Raw genomic sequence first — 21,384 nt, 5'->3', positions numbered from 1 at the left:
GGCCCACAATCTTTACAGAAACTAATTGCTTCCCATTTCCCAGCGGACACAATTCTGTGCCCATCAAATTGACTGGAAGTTCAAAGGTATTTTTATTAGTAGTAGATAATTAACATGTTAAAATATTTATTCCATAGATATGGAAATGCAGGCAAGGTAATCCCTCACCGTGGATTTAAACTCTGCACTTCCCTTTGTTTTAAGATATTTCACTCAGTGCTGGTTACGCGGGGAGGCCTTTGTTTTATCATAGATAGAAAGGCAAATAAGTATGATGCCTAAAACGGGGTGAAGGACAGTCCGCAGGGGGTGCCAAAGCCTTTCATGTGAAACATGAAGTTTGCAGGCAAACCCCCGCCTCAGCTCCTATCTCTAAAATACCACTGTCTAATCTGGTTACAGTGGACTGCCTGAGCACCGGCTTTACACAAGCAAATGCAGAATACCCGCCAGATGAAAAAGAAGGAAAAAAAAGCTTCTGAGCACCAGAGGTTGGGGAGATGAAAGAGGGGGCAGCCTTAGAAGGTGGGGATGCATGGAGATATTGGCAAGCATATTACTAGGCTTAGTTAAGTGGATCTTACCCCCAACACTAAAGTACTATTCTCCCTGGACCACTGTATAAACTGAAAAGTGCCCAAACACGTCCCTGCCAGGCCCCTGCCATTCTCCCAGAAGTCCTCACTGTTCTCACCATCCTCAGGGCTCTCGGAAATCACTTCAATCGCGAGTGCCTGGAAGAGGAGACACAATAGCTGTCTCCGCTAACAAAACAGCAGATTCCTTTCACATGACTACCTGCCAGACATGAAATGCTAAGCTCTTATACAGCTTTTGATTTCAAGGAGCTCACCGTTTGGGAGAGAAGAAAACAGGACAGGGAACAGCGGATCCAACTGCCACATGAGCACCAAGCTGCCCACAGTTAGGGTGGGGCCCTTAGGCATCCAGAGTGGGCAAGGAGGGGGCTGGTGGCGAGGTGGGAGGAAGGAGGCGACAGGCTGAGGAGGGAAGCCTGCCACACTCAGGCACGTCCAGGACTGCCACTTGCCTCCCAGCTGATGATGGCCTGTGCGATATCCACCCTCATGGTTCTACCTAGAGGATAAGCTCCACTTTAATACAAACCGTAAGCATCCTTCGTGGTGTTGGAAGGGATGCACTGGGAGAGTAAAAATCGAAAGGGTCAGTTCATTTCTGATTTGTTCATAAGAAAACGGATGCTGAAATTGTTGCGAACGTAATTACAGGAGGAAGAGGCGAACCTGAAGCTGCTGTGGGAATACAGTGCTGGAAGTATTGCCGAAAGAGGTCATCTGTCAGTCAGTCAACCAACAAGCATTTCTTGAATGAATTGATTATACGAACATCATAAACCAAAATCGGTATTGGGTGAAAGCACTCTTTCATGATATTCAGTACAATATATAACTTAACAAATAGAAGTCCCCCAACCCCCATAAAAGCATGCTATCCAACGAAAACAGGGAATTAATTAAGTACTCAAGAGTTCAATTATTAGTGTCGCTGTGCAACTGTGGGAAAATTACTTCATTTCTGTGTGCCTCGCTCTTCTCCTCTATAAAATAGTGATGATAGAACAGAAACCTGAAGGGGAATTTCAACTTTGTTTATCGTGGCTCACGGCGGGAATCATGAGTCATGACATCCCTCATTTTCTACAGATCCCCAAACCCCATGTAGGACCAGAAATTTGACCTCACCCAGGCAATAAAAGAGTAGCACACACGTGCTCCATCTGTCTCTAAACTTACTAAATCATTTTCTCAAGAAAATTACTAAACATACCGATGCAGAAAAGGAAATCGAGAAGATAATGGCTTTGCAGGGAAAACATGAGCAACATTCCAAAATAATGCCATGTTAAAGAAGCCAGTTTTCAAGTAGAATATTTTGCAGGGCTTTGCACATGAAGGCATCCACCCTGTGGGCATCAGATATGGAACTCTCCAGAGACCTGCCCTCCAGGCACGGTGCCGGAACTCCACGTTTGGGCAAATAGGCAAAATCCTACCAATTTGATTGCTGGTGACTGTACTACTTCTTGTTCCTGATGGAATAATATATCTCACAAGGAGAGCACTCGCTCACAGGCACTGAGTTAAAAGAGGAAGCATATCGAAAAGACTTGTTTGTGGAGACCTTAACAATTCTCTTTCCCTTTCTCTGGGACACAGATTGGTAAACCTGGGCAGATATGCCAGGCAGGATGTGCCACTGTAGTTAGGAGAGTATTATTGAAGCTTATCACCTTCCTATCTTTCTTTCTTCCTTTTTTTACTCTAAGAGTAAACCACACATTCAGGGGAGTCCTGGCCTTCAAATGTAAATATTCCATTCCCCAAACAAGCTCCAACTATAATGGGCACATGCCCAGAGCCCTCACAGGGCTTTCCCCTGTAAGGGCTAAAACCCTTAAAAATCCTCATGCAGCTAGAAGCACCAGTCATGAGGCAGGTTCCTAGAATTGATTTTATATAATGGATGGGACTCTGCTGAGTCATCCATTGTCTTTTGCATTTGTAATCAGCCTCGGGTCTCTCCGTGAGGCAACTTGACTGGGATTATGGGTACAACCTACACAACAGAATTATTCTAATTGCCTAGAATACACTATCTTGGTCTCAGTCATACCACAGTCCAAATAACTAAGCTAACTGGTCATAGGTGGCCTTCTACGGGCCTGTGTGTACTTACATCAAGTGTTCTTGCTCATACTGAGTTAAGGTGCATGTTCACACCCAACTCCTGTGCCTTGAAAGAGTAAAATTTTTTTTACACTTCAGGTGAAACAAAGAATGGTACCCAGCCCACCCTGAAGAAGGGAATAATCTTTTCTTAATGAATAGTTTGCATGTCTTAAGCCAGTGGTTCTCAGCCCCAACCGCACATGAGAATTAACTAGGGAATTTGGGGGGTTATTTTTGTTTGTTTGTTGTTAAGATACTGTTGCCAAGGTCCCACTCCAGCAGATTCTGAGGTAATTGGCCTAGGGTGGGGCCCAGCAATTGGTATTTTTTTAAAAGCTTCCTAGGTCATTCTAATGGACCTTGAGAGTGGAGAACTGTCCTCAGCAAAGGGCTAGCACGGAATTTAACCTGATGTGCTGGGTTTTCTAAGGCAAACCCAGCTGTTTAAAAGATGGCACCTTTTTCTGTCATATTATCTGCCAAGGTCATCTCAATATAGGACACTGAACCACAGCACAAATACACTTTTTAAAAAATAATAAAAAAGCTTTTCTTTTTTGCATGAATGTATTGGCTCCTGGCTAGCCTTATTTAATCAAATTTCCTTGACATTATTCCAATCCCCTCTCTAAGTGTTCTAAATGGCAAATAGCATGAAACATTTGAAAGGGGAAATTTTCTCTAAATGTCACATTAATTTGACTAGGAAATGTCCCCATCTCTAATGAGACAGCCAAGTTAACACAGGAACATAGCAGAGAGACAACATTTGTTTCTGAAAAACCTAATTTTGACATTAAAAAATGGGTCTAGAGCAAACTTTTACTTCCAGTCTCAGTGGTAAATAAGAGTCACTTTCTTAACATTCAATATATTTCTCCCAAATCCTTTCTCTAATTAGAAGTCTTTATCCTAGGAATTCACTGAGAGCAGACTTCTCACTTGGCTTAGGTTTAATAAGATCTTGATTTTCTGAAAACCTAAAGAATAAATGCTTCTGGATGGCCGGGCTTTTTAGATGGCTTAGGGATTTCCCCTATAAGGCCTAAAACCATTAAAATCCTAAGCATTCTGCCTTGTTTCTAAAGCATAGCACGTAGTTGCTTATTAGTTATTTAGGAGCACCTATCTGAACATTAATCATTATACCACGCAGGTTCACCCATACACTTACTGACCCCAAAGTGCTGTGTTTTTAAACTTTTGCCTTTAATTTTTAACATGTCCCCCACCAACCTGCTATCTAACAGTTGGTATTGTTACTCCTCAGTGCTATTAGTATATAAAAAACAGCTGCTCTTCCATTTCGAGTTTGATACTTCTACTCTACTGTGTCCTTAGAATCTATATAATTATATTTGTTAGAATAGTTTAGAAAATAAGAGTTAGGTTCTGGGTAGAGAGCTGAGATGTTGTTGTTCCAAGAGGGAAATCACATAATCTTTAATATAGAAACTTCTGTGTAATATTTGGGTTTTTGTTTTTTCCACCTCAGGAGTCTTTTTGCTTGCTACTTTCTATTTCCAGCTCCCTTCTGGATATGAGGTTTCTAGTGAAATATTTGGGTGGGTGGTATGTTAGTATGTCTCCGTGTTAATAAGTCTGGCACATCAGAATTCAAATACTTTCACTTTGTCAGGCCCCCCAGGGTACCAGAATGCCCTACTTTAATTGTCATTTTGCATTACTTTTACAGTTCAGTGAATTGTGCCCTAGTCTCTTGGAAGAGTGACTGTGACTCTCTTAGGACCATATTTATCACCAGGAGAGGCTTCAACCCTAAGGAGAAAGAAGCCCAATAAATGCAGATACACAGGACTAGAATCTTTGCCCAGTGGTACAAATCCCCAGGTCACTACACAAAGCTAAAAAGGGTTGCAGACACTGAGATTAAAGCAGTGATTCCTCAAACTTTACGTTTTCATTTGAAAATGAACAGCCATTTTAAATTACACTTTAAAAGTCCCATCAAACTAAAAAGCATTATAACTGCAATCTGCTAACCAATTGCATATTTTTTAACTTTCAATTCTTAGTTATTTTAACAATATAAACAAAAAAACACACCCTGGAATCCCAAATCAGATGCACAACAAAGTGATTTTAAAATGCTGGTCCTTTATTTCACTGCTGACATCTAGTAATGATAATTGTGCCTATTGATCAATGATGAAAAGACCCATAACCTTTTCTAAAAGCGACTGCTGTTTTAGACGTTCAAATGGCACCTCCTCACAAAGGCTTTTTTTAAGGAAATGAATTGGCAAATGGCTTTTCCCCACTTCCTATCCCCCAACGCGTAAAAATGAAAATGTAAATTCTATATCAAAATAAAGCCAACATGCCTCTAGCTAGAATGTATATTCCAAGACTCATGCATCCAAACACCAGCAGCTGAGGCAGGAATTAGCGAAGGTGGAATAAAGGCACCAACCCCAGGGCTGCTACTGCTAGAAAGCTCACATTGCCTTACCTGACCTGGAAAACAAGCCAGGTGGGCTCCCACTGACCGTGCTTACACACTGCAGCCCTCATTCACACGCCTGCACACACGCGCGTGCACACACAGATGGACACACATTACTTACATGCAGATACATGCATGTACTTGTACACAAGCTACTACAACGCAACTTTGAGAATTACACTGCTATTTTATAGGACTAAATAGGCCCCTAATAGCTGGATGAGGGTAGGTGACTCACGTAGGAGGATTTGGCCTTTACACATACAAACCCACATCACAAATACTGGGAACCTCCCTCTCCTGTCAAATGGGTTATAAAATTCTTCAAGTTCTTAAAAGCAGCCCATGTATATGTCCCTTCAGCTCCATTCCCACAGTCTTCACCCTGTGCCCCTGTTTCTTCATCTGCATTTGCCTCTGCTCCAGTCCATTCTTGCAAAATGCTATGTGGATAATCTTTCTCACCCACTATTTTCACAAGCGCACTTCTCTTTTCAAAGATTCAAGGAACACTTACCATGGTTCTTTGTTGCATATAACATTAAATCTAAATTGAATCTTTAGCTGAGTAGTTATCCAATACAAGCCTTCTGCTTTCCACATATCTAATTTCCCTCATTTCTAATATACCTACATCACTGATCATGCCACGCTGCGTAGCATTTTCTCAGCACTTTTCTGTGCAGACTGTGCGATGTGATTGTGTATTTCCTCGGGTTCTGTGATGATTTCTTGTGCAGTATATCAGTTCATTCTTTAACTGGATTGGAAGCTTTCTTGCCACAGTGCTGGACACGTAGCAAGTATGCATGTACTGCATCGATGAATGACCAGAAAAGAGAGAGAAGTTAATAATGGGGCCACTTATCACAGTTAAAGCAGATAGCCCATTCAATCAGGCAAAGGTGGTCAGGTTTCTTCAGAAAGCAACCATTCTGCACACTGTCTTCTGTAGTTATCATTTATTATCTGTCCTCACTCCCAATTATTACTTTATAAGTACAGAGTAGTCTGGATATAACTGCCAGGGATAAAATGACACAGTTAGGTGCTTTCTGCCCATTGAAACCCATCAGTTCTGCCACTTCTCTGGGAATGGCAGTTAGTGACACAAGATAGCGCTTCCAAACCAGAGGTAGATAAAATTTCTGTGAGAAGATAAGGCTTTGCCAGATTGGAGACCTCCGAGTCACAGACTGACAGTGTGGCAGTTTCTTTTCTACATGTAGAAAAGAACCCTAGGAATCCAGTGGCTTTCGGAACAGCGCCGTGAATGGGAAACACAGGCCAGGTGGTTAATATCCAGCAAGACACGTTGAAAGAGTGTCTCTCTTGGTGGCCTTTTATCATCACTCTAAAATTTCACTGACACCATTGATGTGGTCAGAGTACCTAGAGGTGACAAAGGTAGCCTAGGGAAAGTGCTTTTCTTTGCCCTTATCTTTGGGTCAAAGTCTGGGCCTTTCGAAGAGCAACCTAGTTGCAGATTTTACTACAAAGGCCTCCTTGGGGAACCTCGCAGCTTTCAGGAACGCATACGGTTCAGAGGCAAGGAGCCCGCTGAAAACCCAGGCTAAGCACCATATCATTAACTAGATGAGCACAGGCTTCTTTTTGAATTAGGATCTGAGGCCCTTTTCTATGTTCTTCGCGGGTCACAGTGCACCCTAAAATAGTCTGTTATCAAAAGGTCTCAGAGCAGAAACAAACTCATAGCTAGAAAGAACAAATTGATGGTTGCCAGATATGAGGGGGGTTTGGGAGATGGGTGAAAAAGGTGAAAGGATTAAGAAGTGTAAATTGCCAGTTATAAAAATATTCTTGGGGATGTAAAGTACAGCTTAAGGAATATAGTCAATAATATTGTAATAACTGTATATGGTGTCAGATGAGTTCGAGATTTATTGGGGTGATCACTTCATAAGGTATGTAAATGTCTAATCACTATGTTGCACATCTGAAGCTAGTACAATATTGTATGTCAACTATAAATAAAAGTAAATTTAAAAAATAAAGAGTAGCCCGGCCGGGCGTGGCTCAGCGGTTGAGCGTAGACCTGGGATCCAGGCAATCGGGGTTCGATTCCCGGTCAGGGCACAGGCCCGGGTTGCGGGCTCGATCAATGACTTTCTCATCATTGATGTTTCTATCTGTCTCTCCCTCTCCTTTCCTCTCTCTGAAATCAATAAAGATATATTTAAAATAAATAAATAAATAAATATAAATAAATAAATAAATAATAAAGAGTAAAATATAATCTAGATTCTGTTTGAAAAAGAAATTGTAATATATATGAGAAAGATATTAATCTAAAGTTTTTAAATTGTGCTTTTTGTGTCCTCTTTAAGAAACCTGTCACTACCCAAAGGTAGTAAAGATATTCTCCAAGAAACATCATAGTTTTTCCTTTAAATTTGTATCTACAACCCATCACAAATTATTTTTGTAAATGGAATGAAGTAGTGGTTGATCTTTTTTCATTCCATATAGATATCCAGCTGTTGCAGAAATACTTCTTTTAAGAAGACCTTCCTGTTCCCCCATTAAATTGTCTTGGCATCTTTGCCACTCATATTTAATTGTGAAGCACTAAAAAGGTAGACGCAAAGTTCTCTGGGCATTGCCATGGCTTTTTGACCGATAGGCTTTGCTGTAGAGTGATTGAGGTTTTTAAGTCAGGTTTTTAATCGGTGATCATCTCATGTTCAATTCCATAGGTCCTGATTCTGGGGTTTTCTGGTTTCTCCAGAGGAAAACCCAACATCCTCTTGCCTAATAGCATAAGGCTGGTTCCAGACTTCTAGGAGCTAGGGGCGGAAAAAAATGATAGGGGTTTCACCATTCAATATGAGTTCTCTTTTCACTTCACAGCCTTTCCCTTTCCCTATGCCTAATGAGTCAGATCCACTTTGGTTCAATTTCACCAACGAATACATTTTTCATGTTTTTTGGGTTGGAGGAAAAATCAATACCCAACCGTGAGGTGAGAAGTACTGCTCTAACTCCTCTTTAACAGAATTCTAACCAATCCCCCTGGTTTCAGTCCATACTATTATTTCCATCTAATTCTTTAGCCTTTCCAAGGATTTTAAGGATCACAGAGTTTGCTTATTTTTGGTATTTCCCTTTGCACTCATGGCTTCCTTCACTCCGCAAAGTTCTTGCCATTCTACTGTGTTATCAGATATTATGTGGTTGTTTTACACAAGTCTCTTAACTTCATTGAAGACAAAATTCCTGTTTAATAAAGGCTCTCAGGAACAAGTTAATGCCTATTCTACATACAAATGCAAAATCAACAAGACCTCAGTGTAGGTAAAACTAGCTTAAGAGTAAATAAAATTATGAATCCAATCATGTGAGTCACAGTTTCTCAACCCACATAAACAAAATTCAGCCTGAGAAGTAAATAGCTATCAACCACATTTGCCAGTGAAACAAACCCTGGAGTCCAATAACTATGCCCAAATATGTAGCTACAACACATTAAAGCTATTTTGAAGGCACAGAGTACCTTTTATCCCCAAATATCAAAGTACTTTACAAGCAGGTGCCAACGGTTATTCCCCCCTTAAAGAGCCAAGAAAACAAACACACGGGTTAAGTGCTACAGCCATATTAAATACTGACTCAGCTAGAACATGCCACAAAAACAAGGACAACAAGAAAAATCCCCAGGCACTGTTCTTGGCATCAGCTACTACTGAAATGGAAAGCAAATACAAGATGGTAATGACAGCGAAGTCATTAGCCTGCTTTATGCCTACTTTCCTTAGAGGGACTTTCTTAGCGACTTTCAGTGAATGGGTCAGGAGAGTATAATCTAGCAGTTAGACAAAGATAAACTTGGCACACACTAACTGAGGATAGTTCGACAGACCTAGCTGGAGAGCCCTGTTGTGTAGCTCAAGGGATCCAGGAATGAGCCACTTTCTTCCCTGGAACCTTGGTGACCACTTCGGTTGTCATTGAGAGACACTGGCAACCATCATTATAAGGTGACCTAAAATGACTAGTGATGACTTGTGGGGTATTTCTTGTATCAGAAGCTATGATTTGGTAAAACTGGTCCAACTGACCATAAGAAACCAATATAAGACCTTCCACAAGCAACGACACAGGGAATCACTGTATGAGCTCTTCTAAATCCAGCCAATCTACTAGCCCCCTGGCTCAGAGAAGGCCCAGAACTCTCAGAACCTGAGCTGGCCCATTCTTTTCCACTAAATTTTATTCTCTTGGTTCCACAACCCTGCTACTTAGCAGTTACGTAGCCCGGACTGCCTACAGAGTGCAATTCCTAATGAGCAAGACTTGTCAGCTGAAAAGACTTTCAAAATATCTGGAGGAAAATAGCAGGTAGCCCTGTCCCTGTGGACCAGAATAACAGCCCCCAGTCCAGTTCCAACCTCAATCTCATAATTTGTATTATACATCGCTTAAAACCCAGTTTCCTCCACAAACTTATTTAAGAGTGAAGGCATAACAGCCTTTGGTATGCCATTCTTAAATCCATTTTCTTTGTACCAGCTCATTGCTCAAGCCAGTAATATGTGATCCTACCAACAAAATCAAGTAATGTACCATCTTAGAAATACTGAATGTGTTAGATTCTAATGTTGATGTTTCTCATTAGATGCAATATAATAGGCCATTTTCTTGTTTGTGGTCAATGAAATCCTCCGTAGTTCCTCTTTCGGCTCAGCTACTGTGATCACTGTCATGGCCAACAGAGGGTGGGGGTGTCCCAGTTCCCAGGAACGCACAGGGTCAAGGATGGGCACACAGCGTCCGCTTCTATTTACCGTCACAAAATATAAACATTATTTATTTCGGATCTTTTAAGCACTCATTTCCGATTTAATGAGGCACAATAAACATTTCTCAAAATCAAACCCCGTGGTCGCTTAACATTGGCAACCCTCTAATTATGCCTACAGTCTAAATAAAGAGCACTTGGCTCTGTTGAAATGATCAGGCACCGGAGCAAATCCACGGCAGCCTTCGGTTTCGAGCCACCTAAACAAGCGTTGCAGCAAACCTGCATCGGGGGCAAGACAGAGCTTAGTCTTTAGCTTCACTTCATGTACCAGAAAGGAGAAGATCCAAGAAAGGAAGAAGACCCAAGGAGGCAATGGAAGCGTTCACCCATTCTCTAAAAACCCCCGCCTGTCCTCCCGAACCCTAACAGGCCTTCCCAGTTCATGGGGCAGGAGGGGGGCAGGCGAGAATTTGACCTCGTTTGAAAACAGAAATTAGGCAAAGGCCACCATCTGACATAAGAGTGCTGGCGATCACGCGCAGGCAGGTCATAATTACATCTTGCAAAGGGGCTGATGTTATGAGCTTGAAATTGTCAGAGTATCGGAAATCTGCAATGCAGTTACGCAATGCACCAACAAAATGACAATTTCTAAAGCACCTTGCGTTTGTATGGAACCTTTCATCACAAAAAATGCCAGAATGTTTATTTATTTATTTTTTTTAAATATATCTTTCTTGATTTCAGAGAGAAGAAAGGAGAGGGAGAGAGGTAGAAACATCAATGATGAGAGTCATTGATCGAGCCCGCAACCCGGGCCTGTGCCCTGACCGGGAATCGAACCCCGATCGCCTGGATCCCAGGTCTACGCTCAACCGCTGAGCCCCACCCGGCCGGGCTAAAAATGCCAGAATGTTTAACAGGCTATTATAGAAAGGGGTCACTTGTCCCCACAACTGAAACACAACAGTCATTTTGTAGTCGTAACAGTAAGCAAAAAAGGTTTCAGGAGAGAGAAAAATTACGAACACTTAGAGAAACCGTAAGGGAAAGGAATATTTTTAGATGGGCGGAAAAATAAACAGCCAAATTGGAAAGTGGGGCTACACGTTCTCCAGAGCTCAGGGCGCAGAGCTTTGCTTCCCCTCCGGCCAGCAAGGTTTCTGCAAGGTGCTCAGTGCCTGCAATGGAGCAGGTGCCTCCTGTTTATATCATTCTGAAAAACGAATTAGCATTTGGAAATGGACACAATACACAAAAACTTTTCATTTAGTTTCTTTTTTCTTCTTATATCCTTTGCCTTTAACCAAGATTACCTTGTTAATCCTCCTGCTACTATTATAAGCGAAATAAATATTATTAAGCCCATTAAAACAGCACAGAACAGGTTAGGAGATGTGGCCTCTACTAGAGAGAAGCAGTGTTGTACCTGCAGCTAGAATTCAAGTTTTCTCACTCTAGGTCCTGCGTTCACATCACTAGGCCACACCTCATTAGGATTCTGGAAAATGCAATAAAATAGAAGTAATTAGGACTGGCTGGCTGGGTGTACTATTTGGGAGGAAAAAAAAAAATACCCTAGCCTGCTTAAACATGACAGGTTCAAGGGCGGTGAACACAACTAGAACAATTTCTTCCTGCAGGAAGATTAAGAAATAATGAGGGGAGACACCTCACTCTCCCTCTACCATAAGACTCCCAGCAGCAAAAACTAGGAACAATTCCAAACTTAACTGTCAAAAAAATGTAATGCTGTCAGAAACGTAACGCCATACTGCGGCAGGCAATCATACCCCTCAATCTGTGTGGTTGAGTTCTACCTTCTTTTCCCCACACTGTTCTCAGTTTCCTCTCTCCCCAGCTTTCTCCTGGTCAGTCTTTCAAATATTCTTAAACACCTCTTTCTCCATTCACTCTTACATACACCCACACCCTTCTCTCAGAGGAATCTGGCACACTCACTTCTCATCCTGGTCTACACAATACTGAGTCTACGGGATAACAGAGAAACATTTTGTTTGGGGTTAACCCAGTACGAGCAGGTGTGGGCAGTCATGTCTTAATTCACACAGGTGCACACACACACAGATATACGCACATTATATATATATAAAATTTTTGTATCTTTGTGTCTTGATATTTAAAACTGCTTGTTCCTGGTGGATACAGCTTTCATTAGGACTATAAGTCACCCTGTGATTGTTTTTGCAAGACGGTTATAAACTTTAAGAAGATTACAAAACATTCAAAGAAAAGTCCTACAAAGGCTCCCAATACAGAGCCTTCAAGGTGAAAACACAAAAAGATGGGGGGAGTTTTTGTTTTTCTTAAAAATATATCTTAATAAATAAATAAATAAATAAATAAATAAAAATAAATAAATAATAAAATATATATATATATATATATCTTTATTGATTTCAGAGAGAGGAAAGGAGAGGGAGAGAGAGAGAAACATCAATGATAAGAGTCATTGATCGGCTGCCTCCTGCACGCCCCCGACTAGGGATCGAGCCCGCAACCCGGGCCTGTGCCCTGACCGGGAATCGAACCCCGATCTCCTGGATCCTAGGCCGATGCCCAACGGCTGAGCCACACCTGGCTGGGCAATACAGAAAGGTTTTGCTAGCTGTGTGACCTTGCGGAAATCACTGAACCTTTCTGACCCTCAATTTCCTAATCTATAAAATGGAAATAATATCTGTCCTAACTAGCTTACAGAATTGTTATTAGGAGCCAATAAAATAATATAGGTGCAGGTGCTTTCTAAAACTGTATTGCTAGACAAATGACAGGTCTCCTGATTATCAGGTCACAAACTTGATTTATCTGGAAGACTTATTTCTATTCCTAACTAAATTCCCATTGAACATTATGAATAGTTTTCTTTCTGAGATTCCCAACTTGGACTTTTTATCTCATTCTCCTCCCATCTGTCCTTCCAGAAAAAGAAATAATGTGGTGAAGTCTTGTTTTGGCATAAGAAATTATATACGTGTAATATATATATATATATATATATATATATATATATATATATATATATATATATATGCCCAAAATCTCTAATTGTTGATTTAATAGGAATAGAAGAAGCCCAATCTCCTACAGCAGACCTGTGTGTGTGCACGTGCATGTGTGTGTAAGAGAGAGAGAGAAATCAGCTTAAAGAGACTTGAAATGACCTCACACCCTCTGAAATTATGTGAAAGACAAGATTTGAGATGTTTTAAAAGCCTTTATAGACTAGTTTTCCTTCGCCCCAATTCCTGCATCTGTTATGATTGAACCGTCATGGAAACTCAAAAGGAAAGAAAGAAAAGAAAAAAAGGAAGGAAGAAAGGAAGGGAGGGAGGGAGGGAGGGAGGGAGGGAGGGAGGGAGGGAGGGAGGGAGGGAGGGAGGGAGGGAGGGAGGGAGGGAGGAGAAAGGGAGGGAGGAGAAAGGGAGGGAGGGAGGGAGGGACCCTCATTCCAGGGTTAAGTAAAGCACACTAGCATGCATAATTCAGAGCTGTCAGCTGGAAGTGAGCCACTGAAAGGCTAGCGCAGCGTACAGATAGAAACACAGGGTTAAAGGACTGGGGAAGCTTGACCAGGGCCTTCTAAGATCCAAAGCAATGAGAGAGATTTCAATTCAGGACGGTCTTGGAGCCTGGCTACGTGCCACCTCTATCATTCCTTCACAGCTGTACTGTTCAATAGCACAGACACATGTGGGTATTTAATTTACATTAACAAAACTAAAGGTAAAGTTTTAGTTCTTCAGTTACAGTGGACACATTTCAAGTGCCCAACAGCTAAATGTGGCGAGCGGCTACCATATTAGACGGCACAGATGTAAAGCATTTTCACCAACACGTAAAGCTCTGTTGGACGGTGCTGCCTGAGAGCAAGGTTGTTGGCCTGTTACTCAGACTCTCCAGTTCAAAAATGCGATCACTTGGTGATCTAAGGAAATATAAGGAGGATACTTACCTCTATCACATCATGTAATATATTGTATTGCCTATTTTTCGCCCTCACTAGGGTGAAAACTCCTAAAGGGCAGGGACCACATTTTTAGTGTCTGTGTCTTCAGTGCCCGTCACTGTTCCTGGCGCAGAGCAGGTGTTCACCGACTGGTTGCTAACTGAGTAACAGCTTATGTTCGCCTATGAGATAGGAAGGGCTCACCTGTCTCTTCCATAAATTGAATCAGAAAGGTGACATTTGTGAAGAAGCTCTCTTTTAACAGGCTCCTGAGGTTCCCAGATTTGTATTTGTTTCAACATTTCTCAAGAATTTAGACAGTAGGGAGGACTGGCTTAAGTCAAAAACAAAATAAAACTCTGTCACCCCATCCCTCTATTCCTAACTTTTTTACTCATCCGAAATATCACTTATAAACCTAAAAAAAAATAGAAGCTCATGTTTATTAATATTAAGATGTCAGTGTGTAATGCACATACTGAACATGATGTGATTTCCACCTTAAAACAAGGTGTTTACAATCTAACACAATGAGAAACACCTGTAGAGCTGTGTATCTTAATTACCCAATTTAAAAAATTATTTTCTCAAATGGTACCTTGTATTAGCATGGCAATTGTTTTTCACGGAGCCTTGGCTTATGCTCTCTTCCAATAACCACAACAGACTTAAGAAGTACACAGGCAAGGTATTATTTTCCCTTTAACAGATGGAAAACTGAGGCCCAGAGAGTTTTCTAATCCAAGATCCAACAGCCAATTATTGACAGAGTCAGAGTAGGAGCCTAAGACTCCTGCTTCCTGGACCAGGGGCCCTTCCACCCACTGGCTGACTTACTGCTTTTGCTCTCAATCTATAGTCCCTTCTGAGACCTGTACTTCATAAATTTATTTTAAAAATCCTTTTATGCAATATTAATTATTTCTTCAGATCATGATAGAGCCTCCAGTTGCTCTACTGACAAATGTGGTCATTTCAAAGGTTCTTGAAATCATTAGTGCAATCTGACAATGTTATGCTGTTCACTGCAGGGTTTGAAAAATTCCCTTTTGGGCTCATGACCATCACAGAATCAAAAACCTATAGAGCATTAAAATTCAAAAAGACCTTAGAGTATATATAATCCTCTCTCTCTCTCTCTCTCTCTCTCTCTCTCTCTCTCTCACACACACACACACACACACACACACACACACATTTTAAAGACAGGGAACAGGCCCAGGGAACCTCACAACTACCCCAAAGCAACACATCTGGTTATCAGAAACCCGGCATGGGTTTCTAACACCTCTCCTGACACCCAGGCCAGGCCAGGGCTCATCCCTTTCCTCTTTCCCGTTATTTCTCCTAAGAAGCCCCAGAAACGTAAAATAGGGTGCTGTAAGTTTCATCAAGTAAATTTCTCATGGGAGGCAAAAATGAAATTCAGCGCAAACGATGTTTGTCGATCATTTCTTGTCAATATCCTATCATTAAGAAAAGGAATTGTTCCTCGGGATACTGTGTAAAGAGAATGTACGATCCACCCAAGGAAACAGACTGTCTTCAGCTGGGTGACAGGGAGGAAGCTGAATGCTAAAGCTCCATGAAATACAGCCTCATTCGAGCAAATGACTTGCTTTGTTGCCACTTAAATTGCTCATCTATAATTGCTAGAGATAGACTGCAATCAAAATACACTATGTATCTTCTATTAGATTTGCCCACTGGGGATTGGTTGATCATAGTGAAATTATCCAAAAGGTAAATTTGCTCAGTTTTACTGCCTCGGTGGAAGCTGGCATTAGACCATGGAAGGGGGTTAGAAAGATGGCAAGGATTGTTTCCTGGTGAGGGAGCTCGCCTCTCCTCTAAATGGGACTGAGCAACTAACTCCAAGCCCCTGGGGCTGCGACGAACAACTACGTAGGAAAAGAGGGGTGTACTCTGCCCACTTCCCCAAAGCGTTATTCTCACGCTTATTGCCTTCGACAGGCTGGAGTCACACCTCTGTAGTTCAGACATCACTAAGTCACATTCGGTGATCCTTCAGGTAAGGCGAGGCTGCTGTGAGCCACTTTTTTAGAAGGTTTGCTGGGCAAATTATGGTGTAAACACTATTACAAGGGAAGTGTTTAGACTACTTGAGGGAATAAATTGTTTTTAAGCGCTTTCGAAGCAATTTACAAACAATAAATATGTTAATTGCACACCATTCTTATTTATTCATTAAAGCAGGTCCAAGGACTTTTACTTGGCAAAACTTCCTGGCAAGGGCTTTGTTAGTCGACTTCTTATTACTCTATGAACTGAAAAGACTTCTTATTACTCTATGAACTGAAAAGTCATAAAATTGTATTTCTTTTATATCTATAGTTCGGACTGGCCTTCCCCCAAGTTAGTTTCAATTAATCAGATTTAGCTGTGCTCTATAAAGGCTGAATGAAATGACAAAACCATCAGCCCTGAGTCAAAAGGCATAAAAGTCACAGAAAATCCTACACTACGTTTAAGACCTTTCTTTGCGCAAAGAGTAAGCAACCAGTAGTGAAAAATGGTAAATGGGAGCAATGAGAGGAGGTAGAACGCAAAGCAAAAAGAGATCCCCCAAATTTAAAAGATTTGCCTCATGCTCCCTGGCTGTCCTTGACTGCTTGTTGCAGAACAAATGGCAGCTGGTACAGCTCAGGGCCAAAATAATTCAATTCAATTCAATTCAACAACTACTGTTAAGACTGTGTGTCAGGCTCCATGCTAGATGCCAGGGATATGGAGCCGGAGAGGAATCAGATTCCACTCCTGCCCTCAAGGAGCTCACATTTCTAGTGTTGGGGACAGATATGGGAAGAGACAATGGTAACGTGGCATTGTGCTATGACAATGGGATATATAGGGAGCCCACAGGAGAAAGCAACCAAGAAGCTCCCCCTCCCCCCAGGTAGTAGCAGTTGCTATCAGACCTGCCTTCAGACACATGTTGATCTAAAGGAGAATGGAACTAGGAAAAAAAAATTGTTTGGAGGGAAGACTTTGCTTCTTTCTTGCTCTAATTCTTGATTTCGCAAGTTACATATGAGCGTCAGGGGAGAGAGAGAACATAAGCCATGCTTAATAAAATCAAGCAACTTCCCTACAGCCACAAATCCAGCTGGATTTGGGTTGGCTCCTCTGTAAAGTTTGGAAGACAAGTTACATTCAGTACAAGTGCTAGAAAAATCAATGTCCGAAAGGGTAGCTAATTAAACCACAGAGACTTATTTTTGAACGAGTAAAGGTTTTCTCCAGTGGTCAGATGTTCATGACTTTCAAATTCTTTTTGCAGCCTTTGCATAAAGATGAGTCCTGAGACAAGTAGACCCTAGCTCAAAAGCCTCTGGAAACTTCCCCTGCTCTACTTGTCAGAGGTAGGAAAGGAAGAGCCACCTCTTTCCTGCAGCAGCCTGTAGGTGGAGACCTTCGCTTTCCCCAGCAGGTCAGGCCGGCTTGCCCTTGGCCTTACAAAAAGAGATTATTATAAAACTCACAGGCTTGGTAAGGAACAGAGCGAGTGCTTGCCTTACTCCTTTTATGGAGTCTAAGAATGTGGATTTTTTATTCTTGTTCCCTTCTTCCTCTGATCTGCCTGACGCTGTCTTTTCTCCAGGAGAAGCTGAAACTTCTTGGGTCACTCTCCTGCTCCCTAGGTGCTGGAGGAGACCCGGTCCCTCCCTCTCGATGGGAGCCATCCCTGGAGACCTGATCCCACCCAGTGAGGGAAGGTCACAAGAAGAAACAAGGGAAAGCTTGGCTTCCTCAGAAACATCATCTCTGATCTGAGAGCGATGGTTCTGTGTCTTTGCTCCTAAATAACAGGCCTGAGTGACTCTAAAGCCAGGCTCTTTCTGTCTACTACAGGCATTAAGCCAACAACGAACACATTGTGTTTCTGGGCAAACAAAGATTATTTTTATCTCTCCCCTCACAAAGTTTTCTCCCCTGTGCTTTAGTAAATAAATGAATAAAACATGAGAAGATAGTGAATGGTGAATAAATAAAGGTATGAATGACCTCTCCCAGTGTGTTCTAAAAATAATGAGGATCCTAGGCCAGGCAACCATTCCATAAAATTTCCTTTTGAAAATTTATTTCCATAAGTTAATGTCTCTTCTGTCATTTGGGATTATTGTTATGATTATCATCATCATCGTCATTATTACTACTAGAAGTGCCTTTTAGAAAAAGAGCCTAAAACACTAGAAAACCTCAAAATGTCATATCTATCTTCTCAATATTCCTAAGAGGAAGACAAGCCATATTTAAGGTTTTTCCAATATATAAACTACTTCCTAACCCCAGTAAAATCACACGACTACAAAGCTACAAAGGGGGTCAAGAAGGTGGAAGTCAGCCAATTAGCCATTAGTCGATCTGCTCTAGGATCCTGTCTCTGGTCGTGGTGATCACCTGGTCTTTAATGATGAGAAGATTAAATACACAGAACTCTACAAGGGGAGGGAAAATCCCCCTGATCACCCACGATCCATCAGGTTTTGGTTTTACCCTGCGAACTGATTGTTCATGCTGAGTGTGTGAACGCTGTTGTCACAGCCTGGAAATATTAAATGAAAAATTTCGGAATTAAACAATTCCTAAGTTCATACTGCGTGCTGTTCTAAGTAGCGTGATGAAATCGTGTGCTGTCCCACAGCACCACACTGAGACCTGGATTAGCCCTTTGTCAGTGGGTCCATGCTGCTTTCACTCCCCACCCATTAGCTGATCATTAGGGAGAAAAAGACAGGCCACATTCACATAACTTTTATACAATATATTGTTATAATTGTTCTATTATATTATTATTTGTTGTTAATCTTTTACTGTACCTAATTTAAAAATTAAACTTTATCATAGGTATGGATGAATAGGAAAACACACACACACACACACACACACACATACACATACATATATATATATATAGAGAGAGAGAGAGAGATGATAGATAGATAGATAGATAGATAGATAGATAGATAGATAGATAGATAGATGATAGATAGATAGATGATAGATAGATAGATAGATAGATAGATAGATAGATAGATAGATAATAGATAGATAGATAGATGATAGATATAGATAGATGATAGATAGATAGATAGATAGATGATAGATAGATAGATGATAGATAGATAGATAGATAGATAGATAGATAGATAGATAGATAGATAGATAGATAGATGATAGATGATAGATAGATGATAGATAGATGATAGATAGATAGATAGATAGATGATGATAGATAGATAGATAGATAGATAGAGATAGATAGATAGATAGATAGATAGATAGATAGATAGATAGATAGATAGATAGATAGATGATAGATAGATGATAGATGATAGATAGAAAGATAGATAGATGATAGATGATAGATAGATAGATAGATAGATAGATAGATAGATAGATAATAGATAGATAGATAGATAGATAGATAGATAGATAGATAGATAGATAGATAGATAGATAGATAGATAGATAGATAGGGTTTGGTACCATCCACTGTTTCAGGCGTTCATTGGGGGTCTTGATACATACCCCCCATAGATAAGGGGAGACTACTGTATATACAGGGTGGGGGATAAGTTGGTTTACAGTTATTCAAGTGGAAAATAATACAATAATTGATGAATTATAACACAAGAATAAACTGTTTCACGTACTCACGACTGTAAACCTACTTTTGCCACACCCTGTATATTTACTCAAAGTAACCAACTCACAATCCATTAAGAAAAGGCTGTTTTATGCTTTTATGATATTGTAATTTCAGTCTCTTCTTTTCAACACATTTGCCTGGTGCACACCAATAATAATGTTGGCTTCATCCGACATTACAGGCCTTTTGGCCTCCATCATAATTAAGCAATATGAATGTTTTTCCTACAAATGACATGGTCTCCAGGCTCTTTACTAGTTCCTTAACCTTCCTCGAAGCTTACTCCAGTCTTTCAGCGTTGCACTTAAAATAAGGCATCCAGGATTGAACGTAGTACTCCAGATGTAATCAGAGCAGCAAAGAGTTCAGAGGGGCTAACACCTCAGTAATCAGGGAATTATACATTGCTAATGAGGCTTAAGATTGTATTTGTTTTAGCAGTACATTTAACCCCACCGTGCGTGCCTCAGAACATTTCTATCCTTTCCAAAGACTCCTTCCACTGCCGCATGACCAGCCCCACTCCAGCTTGGCGTCGGCTTGGGACTTCCAAACCGACTGCCAGACAGGCAAGTGGAGCGACTGAAGACAGAGCAGACCAAAAGGAAAAGGAACATGCCTCCCCGAAAAAGAAATTCTGCTGTAAAGGAAAGGGAAGAGGCCGGCTGACACGCTACGGATGCGCCCAGGTACCGAGGACAAGGGGAGGCGGCCAGAGATCGCGGGGAGGAGAACGTCACAGCTGTGCCAGTCGCACTCTTCCTTTGTAAACGGCTAACTACTCCTGCCTCCAAAGTAACACCCTCTCGCACCTAAAGTCAGAAATAAGCATACATAACCAAAGTGTGTCTACTTGAAGGATAAACTGAAGGGGGGGGGGGAGTTAGCTAAACTGTATTCCACAGATGCCAATTGGAAAGTCATGACTTCATGGAAAGTCATGCTCTCCTGCGTGCATGTTCCCCTTACATATTCTTTTTTTTTTTTAATATATCTTTATTGATTTCAGAGAGAGGAAAGGAGAGGGAGAGACAGAGATAGGAACATCAATGATGAGAGAGTCATTGATCGAGCCCGCAACCTGGGCCTGTGCCCTGACGGGGAATCGAACCCTGATCCCCTGGATCCCAGGTCGACGCTCAACCGCCGAGCCCCGCCCGGCCGGGCCCCTTACATATTCTTTTGTTCTTCTGTCCCCCACCTACTAGCCTCTCTGCACTATTAAGAACTTGGTAAATATAGTCAATTATTCTAAAGGTGCCAAAACTCTCATTTCAACTTGTTTCCCAGTTAATGTACCGTAGCAGGGAATGAATCGCTATTACAAGGAACTAAAGATAAAAATGTTTCAGGGGCCGTAATTGGCTTGTCTTGTTGGGCTTTTCAGGGAGCCAAAGTACTAGTTCCAGGCTATTAGCCCTTAGTTTGTAGGAGAATAATATAATATATTAATATATTTCCTCATTAAAAGACTTCACTCTTCATGGTTTAAAAATATAAAGGATGCGTTTTATCCTACACTTTTTCATTTTGGGGGGGGGGGTCGAAGTTTTAGAGGTACAACAAGGAAGAAAAAACACAAATAGGCATTCTGCTCTGAAAATCTGCCACTATCTTCATTAATGCTTTCCCTCCTTTTAAGTCAGTTTTCTAGAAGCCTCACAATTTGCCACATCAAACATCCATTTATTTGTTTTTCAGAAAAACATAGTCGTGTGTGTGTGTGTGTGTGTGTGTGTGTGTGTGTGTGTGTGTGTGTTTAAAATCAAATGCCAGTAATATGCTGGGCTGGAGGCTGCA

General features: G+C 41.2%; 1 protein-coding gene across 3 annotated transcripts in view; it reads right to left on the bottom strand.

Moving 5' to 3' along the window:
* The window catches only part of PCDH19 (protocadherin 19), a 102,548-nt gene that overhangs the window by 45,132 nt on the left and 36,032 nt on the right, over positions 1-21,384 (bottom strand). The gene's annotated exons all lie outside the window — the stretch shown is intronic.

This window comes from Miniopterus schreibersii, assembly GCF_964146895.1.
Source record: "Miniopterus schreibersii genome assembly, chromosome: X".
Taxonomy (NCBI): Eukaryota; Metazoa; Chordata; class Mammalia; order Chiroptera; family Miniopteridae; genus Miniopterus; species Miniopterus schreibersii.
This window is presented reverse-complemented; position numbering and strand designations above follow the sequence as displayed.